The 13,676-nt window shown below is 40.9% G+C and overlaps 1 protein-coding gene across 3 annotated transcripts in view; it reads right to left on the reverse strand.

Moving 5' to 3' along the window:
- Plac1 (placenta enriched 1) overlaps positions 1 to 13,676 on the reverse strand; it is a 202,976-nt gene that overhangs the window by 4,091 nt on the left and 185,209 nt on the right. Inside the window, exon 1 of one of the 3 annotated variants that reach the window (XM_008826778.2) lies at positions 12,681 to 12,752. The exons of the other annotated variants lie outside the window; for them this stretch is intronic. The gene's annotated coding sequence lies outside the window, so the exon portion shown is untranslated. Of the gene's footprint in view, positions 1 to 12,680; positions 12,753 to 13,676 lie in introns of those variants that run through there. 3 annotated transcript variants of the gene reach the window in all.

Here is a 13,676-nt window from a genome sequence, read left to right on the forward strand (position 1 = left end):
CCCCATGCTGCTGCACTTATTTGTGCCTGGGGACTGATTGTAAGTCATTCACCACATAGTGTAAATTCATCACATGAACTGAGTTAGTTCTAACACCTAACTGAGATGTGCTGGCAGCCTAGGATCTAGAGAGGGACGGAGAAGATGGGCTGAAGGCAAATTGAAGGACAAAGAAGGACAAGGGACTGAAATGGGAAGTAGAGGGCTGTGCTGGGTGCCAGACTGAAGGTGCTCCCAGTTCTACTTGAAGCTGTGCACAGCAGTCCAGGAGATGTGGACTGAACTCCATTTAAAGTCTCCAGAAATCTTCAGTTCTGAGGGACAGTTGGGGACTTGAGAAGAAAGAAATGCAGACAGGTGTGCTCACCTTGTAACTACTGTCCAGGTTCTGGCTGAGGCAAGTGGGCTGAGAAAACAGGTCTTAGGGTATGTATTAGAGGAACCCCATTCGGCCTTAATTGTAAATTTTCCCAGCAGTGAACTGAGATTCATTGGTTTAACCAAGCAAGGCTCAACTAGGGGTACATCATGTCCTGAACCAGGCAAACTCTCCTAACACCTGGATGCAAAATGTTTTCCTTGCAGTTACAGAGTACAAGTAGCTTTCTGTTTTCTTAAAAACAGAGGGGTGTATGTGGAATATATATCATTAGGTCCATTAACAGAGTTTTTCCTTCTCTCTTTTACTTTTTTACACTCAAGAATTCTATTATAAGGACTAATTCTGGATGAATTCTTTACAATAAAAAGTCATGAATTCGGGGCTGGGGAAATGGCTCAGTGGGTAAAAGCACTTGTTTCCCCAGAACACAGGTACAAAGCTGGCTAAGTGGTGTGGTAGACTGCTTGGAATCCCAATGCTCAGGAGGCAGAGACAGGGAATTCCTGGAACAGGAATGAAAAGCCACACTAGCCAAAATGGCAGCCTTCAGGTGCCCTGAGAGACCGTGCCTCAATATATACAAGGTGGAGGGCAACTGAGGATGATATTTCTTGTCAACCTTGGGCCTCCACATGCACACACACATGTATGTGCACCTGTACATATTCAAACACATCTACACATATATGCACACCACACACATGCATATACAAACCCCTAAACGAGTCGTGAAATGTGTACTTTTGGGAATATGAGATCTATTAATGTTTTCCCTCACGCTCAAGGTTGCTCTTCTAATTAAGTTCAGAAGAATCTGAATGCATGTGTTTAAGAGCTATCTATATCAGTCACCAAGAATAAAATCAGATTAACAATGTAGTCTGATGTCATGTGAAACCAACACAGTCCATTTTCCTTCTTATAAACAAAAATGAAATGGATTGGCTTAAAGAAACCAAAAAAAAAGGAAAAGAGAAAAAAGAGCTATCATTTAACTCTGTACTATCAATTATTGTTGTTAACTTTGTTCAGTCTGTTAATAAAACATTTGACATGTCTATTTTTTGTGCATTTCATATAATAGATCTTAATCAAATTTAGATCCCTCCATCTTTACCCCTGATACCTCCCACTGGATTTCATGCATTCTGTCATATTTGATAAGTCCTATCCAGCCAATCATTTGTACCTAGATGTCCCTCAGTGCAAGTTCACCCACTGGAGTCTAGTCAGCCTGTCTGGTGTCACTTCCTTAAAGAAGATCTATTCTCCCTCACCCTGTAATAATCAGTTGCCAATATTTCATTGGCTAGGGTTGAGGCCTGCTGCCCATTTCCCTCATTCTATGTTGGATTTTTCTGTGATTGAGTTGGCGTGGGTCTTGTGCATGCTGTCATCATTGTTACAAGTTCATAGGAGTAAGTTCCCAGAGGCCTGAAATATCTGTTTCCTTATGTTCATGCACCAACCCCGGCTCTTATGAGCTTTCCACCCCTTCTTCCACAATGGTCCCTGAGCCGTGGGTGGGTGAGGTTTAATATAGAAGTCCTACCCAGGGACACACACTCTGCAGTCTCTTGCTCTCTAAAACTTGGCCAGTTGTGGTCTTCTTTGTGCATTGCACTGTTTTTTGAGAGAGTATTGCTATGAGTAGTCCAGGTTGGTCTCAGATTCATGATCCTCCTGCCTCAGCCTCCCAAGTTCTGGGATTACAGATATGTGCCACCATGCCAAACTCTCTACTTAGAATGGTAGAAAATGCTACTTATGAAGTTGAACACTGATATTTATTTAAAGTGGTAAATAACAATTCTATATATGGTCATCATTTGCTATCTAGGGGGGACTGGTTCCAGGAACTCCGGGGACACCCAAATCTGCAGATGTTCAGCTCTTATATAAAGAGTATACAACCTAGCTCTACCCTCCAATATACTTCAAATAATCCCTAGATTACTTATAATACCTGATATGATGCAAACTCTATGAAAATAGTTGTTATGTAGTACTGTGTAGAGAATAATGGCAAGAAAAAAGTTCATAATATTCAGTATAGATGCAATGTTTTATCCCAAATATTTTCAATTTGTGAATATGCTTGTGGATGTAAAGGGCATATGTATATTCAGAGAATAAGCTATGGGGAATAATGTGATATGATACAGTTGGATCAAATTATTTAACATATTCATTGTTTTATATTCTTCTAAAAGTTATTAAGAATAGTAGCTATCAGAGACCTGTGTTAAGTGGGAAAGGTGAGACATTGGTCAAAGGAAATAGAGTTTCATTTAGGCTAGAAGAATAAGTTTGTTTGTTTGCTTTGTATGTATTGTGTGTGTGTGTGTGTGTGTGTGTGTGTGTGTGTGTGTGTGTGTGTAGGTTAGAAGTCAACTTTCAGGTATTTTCTTCTATCCCTCTCCAACTTATTTTTGGAGACAGAATCTCTCACTGCACCTGGAGCTCACTGTTTTGTTTAGTTTGAATAGACAGCAAGTCGTTGGGATGCACATGACTGTTCTGCCTGCATTGGGGTTACAGGTATGTGCTGCCAAGCTAGGATTTTTATATGAGTGCTGGGGATCTGAACTCAAGTCCTCATTGCAGCAAATACTTTACCCACTGAGCCATTTCTCCAGCCTTGAATTAATTAATTAATTAATTAATTAATTAATTAATTTCCTTCCTTCCTCCTTCCTCCCCTCTTTTTTGAGATAAGGTCTATGTAGTAGCATAGGCTGGCCCCCAACATGCTATGTAGTCTTGAGCTCCTGATCTTTTTACCTCTATCTCCTAAGTGCTGGAGTTATAGTCATGTACCACCAGAAAGAATAAGCTTCTGAGATCCGTTGTATAGCACAATGATTACAGTTAATAATAACGGATATTTCAAAATTTTAAGAGTAGATTCACATTTTTTTTCTCATCAAAAATCTGTTTCTTACTGCCTTATGAGAAAGAGATTAAATATTGGTCTAAACATGGGGCATTTTAAATTCCAGGAAGCATTTTTTTTTTGAGGCGGGGTCTCCCTGTAGCCCCAGCTGGTCTGAAACTCACTATGTAGACCAGTCTGGCCTAGATCTCAGAGATCTGCCTGCCTCTGCCTCCTCAGTGCTGGGATTAACGGTGTGCACCACCATGGCCAGCAATTTCAGGAAGTTTTTTAAAAGAGACAGAAGCTCAAGTGCAAATCAGTTTTGTGGCATTAGTGAGCAATGTGAGAAACAAAACCTAACACAAATCTCCTGGAAAGCAGATGGGATTTTTGTCTCCCTATCTCCTCCGATGTCATTGTATGAACTCTGCATGGAGAATGGGGAGGGGAATTAGCTAAACATTTCCACATCTGGTTTTGGAACGGTTTGGAAAAAGAACTTACTCCATAAGTTCCTGGAAGCTTTTTGGTTCGACAGCTATTTATTTTTAAAATTCAGTATACTCCTGACAGTAAAGTTATCATTTGTATATTGTTTTCCCAGAATCTTGTTGTCAAAACAAAGGGGAACAGAGGGGAAATGGAAAGTCCAAAACAGCATGCAATTATCTCAGGGAAATATAACTGTCAGAGCTTTGATTTGCAACAAAGTTTGTTCACTCTCTTGCAGTTGATTTGCAGAAAAATGAATCTGAGTTGGAATAAAGATTCATTTACAGAAAAGAGCAGAAAAAATTCTAATACTCTGTGAACTCTGTAGTTTAGAAATTCAGGCAGCTGCAGTCTAACTTTTTCTTGAAAACTATCTCAAGGTTTGAGAGCTTTTAAAATTGATGTTCTTTTATAGTTCAGTTTTAAAGAAGTAGTTGGTTCACTGCTCTCAAAGAAAGTGAGAATGATTAATACTAATGATATTGAAGTGAGTTAGAAAATTAAATAACTGCTTTTGTGGAACTTGGGGACCAGTTCTGTTCAGCAACCTCACGAAACACGGTGTTTAAGTAACTGCACGTTATTCACTGTTTTCTGTGGAAGAAGAATTATGAACTGCTAAAGCTTAACAATGCCCATTTTCTTAATAGAGGAAAACACCTCAACTGAGTCCTTAAAAAGGGCTCCATTCAAATTAAACTAAAAAGCAGTCATTAAATATATTTTTCTGATTCTAAAAGAAACTGCAAAGAAGAAAATACTCCTGAATTCCTAACTAGCCATTGTTAAATTTTTGTTTTATATCCTTCTAATTTGGGGGCAGGAGGTCCATGTACAGCTATAGGATTCAAAGCCATTTCTGGGAAAAAGTCAAAGCTTTTTGAAAGCTGTTTTTAATTTTTGATGTTGAATTTGAAAGCAATCAAAGTATTATTTTTGTTTGGGCCATCTGGTTTTGTTCTTATAATCTGTTAAGCTATCAAGCATAGTTTAAATGTCATGGTTCATCTCATACACAAATAAAGGTTGCGAAATAAATAAGAGCCTGAGCTCCTTGTAAGAGAGAGAACTTTTCATTAGATCATGAATTTGGTTACTAAAAGGTGAGCAGTCCAAGGTGAAATCAAACCATACTAAGGCTACAAAACAAGGGTGAAACCATGCCTTAGCTGACAACACAATTTCCTTAATAAATACAGAAAGCTGCACTTTAGGGGAAATTGAAAATCTCAGGTCAGGGGAACTCCTTCCCTTTCGGCCAGAGAAACTGAATTGGTTTAATTTTAAAGTTGAACAAAGGGATGTATTTCATAATTTCCATAAAAATGTAAGGAAAATCCCAAATGCATACCCCTAATTCAGTTTGTGTTTTAATTTAATCATTTATTTGAGTTTGATTTTTTTTTTCAGAAAACTACACCATTCGCCACAAAGCCCCAGAGTCCTGATCTCATTTTAAAAAGACAAGGTAGGTTTGTGTCCGTGCATGGTTCTCAGCTCCACAGCAGCCCAAGCCACATTTTTAACCCTTTAGTAGTCTCTACAGGTCTGCCCAAAACAAATAAAGGCCCGTTTGCTAGGAGATGATTTCAGGGTGTTACCACCGGGGACAGAGGGTTGGATCAGACACTCTTTCTAGGGCTTCACCACCTCCTTGATACACCTGTGTCAATAAATGAGGGCTCTAGGTGGCTTCCAAAAACCAGCCAGCCACATTCCCCACTCCCTTTCAAAAATGGGAGCTTGTGGTACAGGTTATTTTTTTTTAAAGTGAGGGATATGTATATGGCCCCTTAAGGATAGCCCATGTCCAAGTCAAACCATGGTTCATTTTATAGGCTGTTTGGTTGATTTTTAACTGACCTGACTGGCTACCACATGTCTTCTTTATTCAGAATGTGGCTACTTGGTGTATGTATATACACCCTGACTGGGGCCACTTACCATCTTTTGGATCCTAAGAAGTAGAAGAGGTTCAGAAAAAGTTCTTTAGCTAGGAAGGCTGTCTGTTTTAGGGAGCCTAGAATTTTGGAGGCATGTGTACATATTGTAGAAAAGTAATGAAACATTGCCCTGTGGTTGGGACACTGTGAGAAGAGAAATACATGCATGCTCACATGTGCATGGGTATATGAGGGCACATGAATACATACACACAAACACTGAATAGAAGAAAAACCCCAAATCTCTTTACCATGTAGTTCTGATCCCTAATATTTCTTCTCATTCCTTAATTCCTGTTCTGTAAACTCTTTAAGGAACATGCCTGGAGCTCACTGGCCTGGCAGCTTAGCTGAATCATGAGCTCCTGGTTTACTGAGAGACTCTATCTCAAAAACTAAGTTGGATAGTAGTCAAGTAAGACACCTAACATTGACCTCTGGCCTCCACACATTTGCACACACATGCACATGTGTATCCATGCACATATATGAACACATACACACACACACACACACACACACACACACACACACACACGCAGAAGAATGGTTACCAGAAATCATCACCTACCCTGTGCCTCCTTGCCCAGAGTGTAATGGCCTGAATGTAGTTATTGATCAGCCCTCTGTAGTAGTGGGAAACTGTGTGTGGCCTACAGTAGTGGGAAAGTCTTTGTAGGTTGAGGGCCCTGCCAAGGGTCCTGGACTGTCCACCTGCCCACCTGCCTGCCCACTGAGCTTGTTGATGACAAGGATCCACATCTACCTAGTCCAATGCTTCCATTGCCTGCTATCCCAAATGAAAGCAACACTTCTTGTAGTATCTCTTCCCTTTTTCCTTACTCTCAGTGATGAATAGACCTCTAAAGAGAAGACAAAGTGGAACTCTTCCTATGTTTAGCCTTTATACAGGAGGAAAGAGGAAATTCTCAAGCCTAACCCAGACCAAGTCTAGGTAGTTGAGAAAGAACATAATGAGAATCAGAAGCTTCAGGTTCATGGGGCACTGAAGAACGATGGGTGCCCAGAAAGGTCTTGCTGGAGTCACTGGGCTCACCTAGGCAAATCAGGCAAATGGGAACTTCTCCGAATTTGCCAAAAATTCTCTAAGCTAAAGGTAGAACCACAGTCATGGGCTGTACATTGTTCCTCCTGAGAGAAGATCGAAAGACTCACTCCAGACCAAGCACAGAAGAGAGAGAGAGTGAGAGTGAGTGAGCAAGAGAGAAAGAGAGAACATGCCAGAGGTCCAGGGAAACCAGAAGCAAAGTGAGCTAAGTTTATACCCCAAGTTGTTCTATGGGTCACTCTGGGCGGGCTCCCTCTGCCATCCCTAGGCTGAGGCTGAGAGAGAGAGATGCAGGCCAACCTCAGGTTTTTTCCCAGGATTCCCCATTTGGAATGCTGTCAAAAGTTTCACTGTCAATCCCATCTTCATATAAGGTATAACATTCCACTGGTAAATATCACTATTCATTACTCTCACCTGTACTTTTTATGTAGAAGAAATTTTTTAAAAACATAATTTATTCATTATTTTTATTTTATGTATATGAGTGTATGGCCTGCATGTGTGTAAGTGCACCCATGTCATGCAATGACCACAGAATCAGAAGAGGGTGTTGGATTCCCTTGGAATCTGTAACAACTGTTACAGACAGTTGTTAGCTGTCATGTGGGTGCTGGGAATTGAACCTGGATCCTCTGCAAGAGCAGTAAGTGCTCTTAACTGCTGAGCCATTTCTCCAGTCCTGTAGCAGTGATTTGACCTTGAGTATGCTAGCTCCTGATTCTAGCAATAGAAAAATACTTAGGACAGAGAGTTTGTTTGGCTCCTTCTTCCTGTAATTACTATTTTGTTAAAACATATAAGCACACATGCATATGTAATAGGTTGAACTTGTGCAGATTACAGCATATACATACTGAAATATATAATATATGCTAAAATAAAGAATCCTCTATTACATTATTATATCTGATTTTGTATATATATATAATAGTCAGTATTATATGAACAACAAAAGAGGTAAATTCTTTTCTCCCTGAGTAACTTCTCTTCAGCAAAAAGAGAGACATTTTCCTGAAATTTTTTCAAGGGCTAAGTCTTTACTCTTTACATATATATCACTAAGCTACAAACATATATAGGTTAAATTGTGTCCCCAAAAGATATGTTGAAATTTTAGCCACCAGTATCTCAGAATATGACCTTATTTGGAAATAGGGTCTCTACAGAGACAGGAAGTTAAAATGAGATCATTATGGTAGGCTCTAGTCCAATGTGACTGATGTTCTTATTAAAGGCAGATATTTGGGTAGAGAGACAGACATGGACGGGGGAAGATAACACGAAGACGTACAGGGAGAAGATGGTTCATGTGCCTGAAACAACATATCTACAACCCAGGGACTGTTGACAAATACCCAAACTCACTCCCTAGAGTTGTCAGAGAGTGTGGCACTGCTGACACCTTGATCTTGGACTTCCAGCCTCCCACAACTGGGAGACCATAGAGCTCTGTGTTTCAAATCATCAAGCTTGTGGTACTCTGGTCCCGGAAAATGAATATGTTTTTCCACAAACTGAACATACAACCCCCGCCCCTTTGCTTAGAAAAGATTTCCCCAACTATATTTGCTCTGATTTTATGCCTTGCTCCAACCTTAAATTCTATTTCCGATTAGGAAGATAATGTAACAACAGGAAATAAAGACAAACTGAAAGAAACCTGTCATAAAGGCTGCTGCTGATGGTCTTTGGGGCCTGCAGGACAAACAAAAATGTTGCTCCCAAAACAGATGGAAAAAGCTGATGAGGAACTGAGTGCCTTTTGTTTTCTGTGTAGGTACACAGGCAAAGGCTGAATGATGACTGGACAGGAAATTCCTCTGTTAAAGGGCCTTTCATGGATATATATGTGTGTGTGTGTGTGTGTGTGTGTGTGTGTGTGTGTGTGTCTGTGTGTTGTATAGCTACATAGATTATGATACACACATGGGAACATATCATACACCCTATACTCATGCAGAGGCTATGTAGGTCTCTTGAAAGTCTTAGGACGTTATAGCTACCTGAAGCATCTAACAATGCTGTTATTACACAATACTGTTGAACAAAGTCTTCATCCCTCAGCTAGGTTTTTGCTGTGACTGGATGCGACTGTGTGCTGGAAGCAATTTCAAGGGGAAGGTGTCATGGGAGAATAGAGGGTGGGTCAAGAACATACAGGAAAATACTCAGAATAGGCACACTGGGGAGTGGTGGTGCATGTCTGTAATTCCAGCACTTGGGAGGCTAAGGCAAGAGGATCATGAGTTTAAGGCCAGCCTTGATTGCATAATGAGCTTCAGGCCAGCCTGGAGCACACAGTGAGGCCCTGTCTGAAAAAAAAATAGGGTATATTGCCCAGCTTGAATTTATGAGTTAACGTAGCACCTCCTGCTAGGCAAGCACTCTACCACTGAGCCACATTGTGATCCTTCTGTATGTGTGTGTGTGTGTGTGTGTGTGTGTGTGTGTGTGTGTGTGTATGTGTGTGTGTGTGTGTGTGTGTGTGTGTGTGTGTGTGTAGTCATGTGTGTGCATACTTATGAAGGTCAGAGGCTGATATCAGGTATCTTCCCCCATCACGCTCTACTTATTTCCTGAGGCAGGGTCTCTCACTGAACGTGAAGCTCACCAATTTGGCAGCCTAACTGGTTAGCTTGCCCAAGGGATCCCATCTCTAGGATTACAGGTGGGCCACCATACCTGCCCAGTTTTTTTTTCTGTGGGTGATGGGAATCAAAACACTGATCTTCATGGCTGCTTGTCAAGCTTTATTCACTGGGCATCTTCCCAGCCCCTAAGCCTTCTTTTTATTCATTATTTTGAGACACAGTCATGGTAAGTTGCCTATATTGACTTTGAACATACTTCTGTAGCCCAAGATAGCCTTGAACTTGTGAGTCTTCTGCCACAGTCTCCTGAGTAGTTAAAACTACACACCTGTGCCACCACACCTGGCAAAATTAATCTTTTACTTGTGCTTTTATTGAGAATAAGAACACTTACCTACATTTAACTTTCAACCTTGGGTTGGTGCCAGCATGCCCGGCAAGATAGGGACTTGAGATGGCTTTTCTAAGCAGTATGGTCTTCAAGAACCTTGCACTGAGGGTTGTCTTTTTAAAGTTCTTACACTGGTTTGAAAAGGTTAGAGCTTTCTGCTCTTTGAAACTAGAGATGGTGGAAGCCCTATTACAGCAATAGGACACGTGTTTAAGGAAAATACATATTTTCTATATATCCTAGAATGGAGTAATTCTAATGACCTTTAAAATATCTCTATGCTTCTTTACAATGTTTTAAGCAATTACAGAATCTGCAGATTTAAAAAAAATTCTTGTTTGATCATATATGGGTTACATATGGCAATAACTCTAAAAAACACAACATTTTTGCCTAACTTGGATATCTTTTATTTGTATAAAGATCTCCTTCTGCTAATACAGTATAGTTTATCCTTTATTATGAGATGGGGTCTCTCTGAAGTCCCAGCTGCCCTAAAAGTCATGATGTAGACCAGATTGGCATTGATCTCAGGGAGATCCTCTTGTCTCTTCCCTCTGAATGCTGGGGTTAAAGGTTTGTACCACCATGCCCAGCAGCATAGTCTGCCTTGCCATGCTTTTTAATACTTGCAGAGATATTTTGTCAGGTCCCCAAAGGCAGGTATGACATTTTAAAGCTGTGAGAATAGGGGCCTAGAAGGGCAGAGAGCCTTGGCCAATATCAAGGTTGAGTAAGTGAATTTGGGCCTCAGGCCTTTCCACCAGCCTGCTTGGTGTCTATCCCCCTTTACAATGCATACATGATTACAGGACATTATTATGAGTCAAACATTGTGAAATGAAGGGAAAGTCCTGAAGTCGCTTGGACTATGGACTACCGCTCTAAGGGGAATATGCCTTAGCATCTGATGGCTGCATTATTTAGGAAAAAGGGCAGAATCAGTATTCAAACTGAGCAAAGCAAGTCACAGAATGGTTCTGGAAACAACTTATCATTGTGGAAAGCTTATCATTGACAGAAGCACATGACATTAAGAGGCAAGTACAAGACTTTCTTTGAAAAGGCCAAGAGGAAGAATATTCTCAGGCTTTCTTGTGAGGTCTGTATCCCAGGTCATCTAGAGCAGACCGAGATAGACCCCAGGTGAGTGTAGACTGTGCTTTCCTGGAAATCTGAGCTTCATTTCTTTGAAAACAGATATGTAAGAATGGAAGGTTCACTTGATGAAACTCTAGACAGTAAGGGCAGAAGGGTGACCCTGGGAGAATGCCCACTTCCTAGAAGAGCAGATGATCCTCAAATTCCAAGAGCTGCAAGCAGGTATTTATGAACCCATTCTGCTCCCACCAAACACAGCAATTCCTCAGGCCAAGTCACCATATCTCAAATCCCCCCCCCACTTATATTGGGTTTAAGACAATGTGGTGTGGTAAATTAAATTTTAAACATGGCCTACCTTCTACCAGGTTAGAGCGTCCTCAGCAGTGGAAAAGCCCAAAAGAACTTTGTGTTAAAGAGGCCACTGGGATATTTTGAAATTTGAATATTTTGTGATGTACAGAGATAGAGAACTTTCCCACTTGCCGTATGCACAGCCCCCACTTTAGAAAGTTTTCTTTTTATTTTTTTAAAGTTTTTCTTTTTAAAGTTTTTTTTAAGTGATGGTACAAAGACAGAAGATTGTTCCTCAGAGACAGTAGCCTGACTATAGATTACCTTGCAGAAAGAGGGAAGGGGATATTTATCGACATACCGGGCTAAGGGCTCTATGTGTACAATCTCATTGACTCTCCATGGCAACCCTATATGATACATACCATTATTAGTAGCCTCGTTTTAGGGAAGAAGAAATTGAGGACCAGACTGGTGAGAAAACTCTCTAAAGATATAAAGCTAGCAAGTGACAAGGACAAGATGGGAAGTGTGTGCCAAGCACATAAAACTTCTATAGTTCTCTTCCTAGTGTATGGGAAAGTGTTCAAAAAAGGAGAGAAGAGAGGCATATGTTGTTTATGGGCATGAATTCAAGGTGATGGGGAGGCTAACAGCTTTTCAAGCAGGGGAAGAGAAAAGCAGAGGCAATGAAGGAAGGCAGAAAGAAACTCTAAGGTAGTTACTGTAGATAACTTTCAGTCACTAATTATATTTTATCACTCTTTCTACTTGAGACTTATTAAAAGCAAGAAGTCATTCCCCATTTCAATAGAACACATTCATTCCATGAGCTGCATGCATATAGAGAACAGAACAAACCTGAGGATATAATGGATCTTAGGGCCTTCCCAACTGTGTGTGTGTATGTGTGTGTGTGTGTGTGTGTGTGTGTGTGTGTGTCCTCACCGGTGTGTGTGTGTGTGTGTGTGTGTGTGTGTGTGTGTGTGTGTGTGTGTGTGTGTATGTGTGCATAAGTGTGCATGTGGAGGCCAGGGGTCGACACTGGGTGTCTTCCTTCACCTTATTTTTTGAGACAGGACCTCTCACTGAACTTAAAGTTCATCAACTTGGCTAGACTGACTGGCCAGCAAGTCCCAGGCATTATGTGTCTCACCTTCACAGAACTTGGATTACAGACATGGTGCTGTGACAGCATTTTACATGTGTGCTGAGGATCTGAATTCAAGTCCTCATGCTTGTACAGCAAGGACTTTAGCAACTGAGCCATCTCCCAGCCTCCCTTCAAAGCTATTTTGACAAAGTAAATTTACATGGCTTCTACACAAAGCCAACAGATATGGCAACTACAAATATGAAGAATGGCCTACCCCCCCCAACAAGTTTTCCTGGTGGGAAAAGGGTTATCATGCATTCTCAAAGTCTTACATTTCTCATAGAAGTAATCAACCATAGTCCTAATTATATCCCAAGGAAAGGATCATGTCTCTTTCTTATTTCATCATGTCTTTATGAAGAATGCTGGGCTTCACTTACCAAGCCTAGGTGTTTGTAACACTGCAGAAAGAGCTTGGATGGGAGGAAAGGGAGGAGTATCAACAGCCAAACGGTTGAGTCAGTGGGTGACTCCTCATTAGTGCCAGATTGTATACAGCCAGAGCTAGGCAGCTCTTGAGCTCTGTTATCACTCATTTTTTCACAAACATTTTAGTGCTCACTTTAAAAAAAGTATATTTCATGAGGAGGAAGAAAACAGCAGAGCTAAGGTGTTCTTCATTCCGGGTCAAAACCACTAGCTTGGGGTGTTAGAGAAAGAAATTGAGCCGATTTCCCCCACTAATACCATCTTGTGGTTTCACGGGCTCTTCATGAAGAATCCTATATTGTTTGAGCCATGAATTTGGCTCATACTAAGAGCTGAACAACTGTGGCACCCACCTGTTAGAAATCAAGACTAGGGTATTAAAACCAGAAGTGCTGTCCCATAAGAAGAGACTGGCTCTGCTGCATGGAAGGCGAACCTCTCGTAAACCCAGGGATTAGTGCGTCCACATTGGGGCCATGGCTGAAGCAGGTGCTCATTCTATGGGTTGATCAGACTCATTTTTTTCTGGCTGCCTAGAAGAAGCTGAAATAGAATCAGTTCTCACAGGGCATGACCCCAAATAGGAGATGGGGAAGGAACTGAGACATTCATTGTTCTTTACGTGCCTGGAAAATGACAGGAGAAACCGTTGGCACAAAATGGCAGCTGCTCTGGCTCTTTGGTGGTGGCTCTGCTATATAGAACAAGAGGGGAAACATCTGAATTAAGAAATAAGAGGGGATTGTATTTAGAAGAGCAATCTGCAACACATTATAAAAGGCCACCTTATTATTTACCAAATAAATGGATCTCTAGGACTTTATTTTTTAGCCTCTCTTTGGGAGATTTTGCATAAAATGGGAGACTGTAGATTTATGGGGTATTTAAACTAAATCCAAGTTGTAAGCACACTTTGTTATTTCCAAATACAAGGACTGAGGGAATGA

The sequence above is a fragment of the Nannospalax galili genome, unplaced genomic scaffold (genome assembly GCF_000622305.1).
Source record: "Nannospalax galili isolate Female #2095 unplaced genomic scaffold, S.galili_v1.0 scaffold371, whole genome shotgun sequence".
Classification (NCBI taxonomy): Eukaryota; Metazoa; Chordata; class Mammalia; order Rodentia; family Spalacidae; genus Nannospalax; species Nannospalax galili.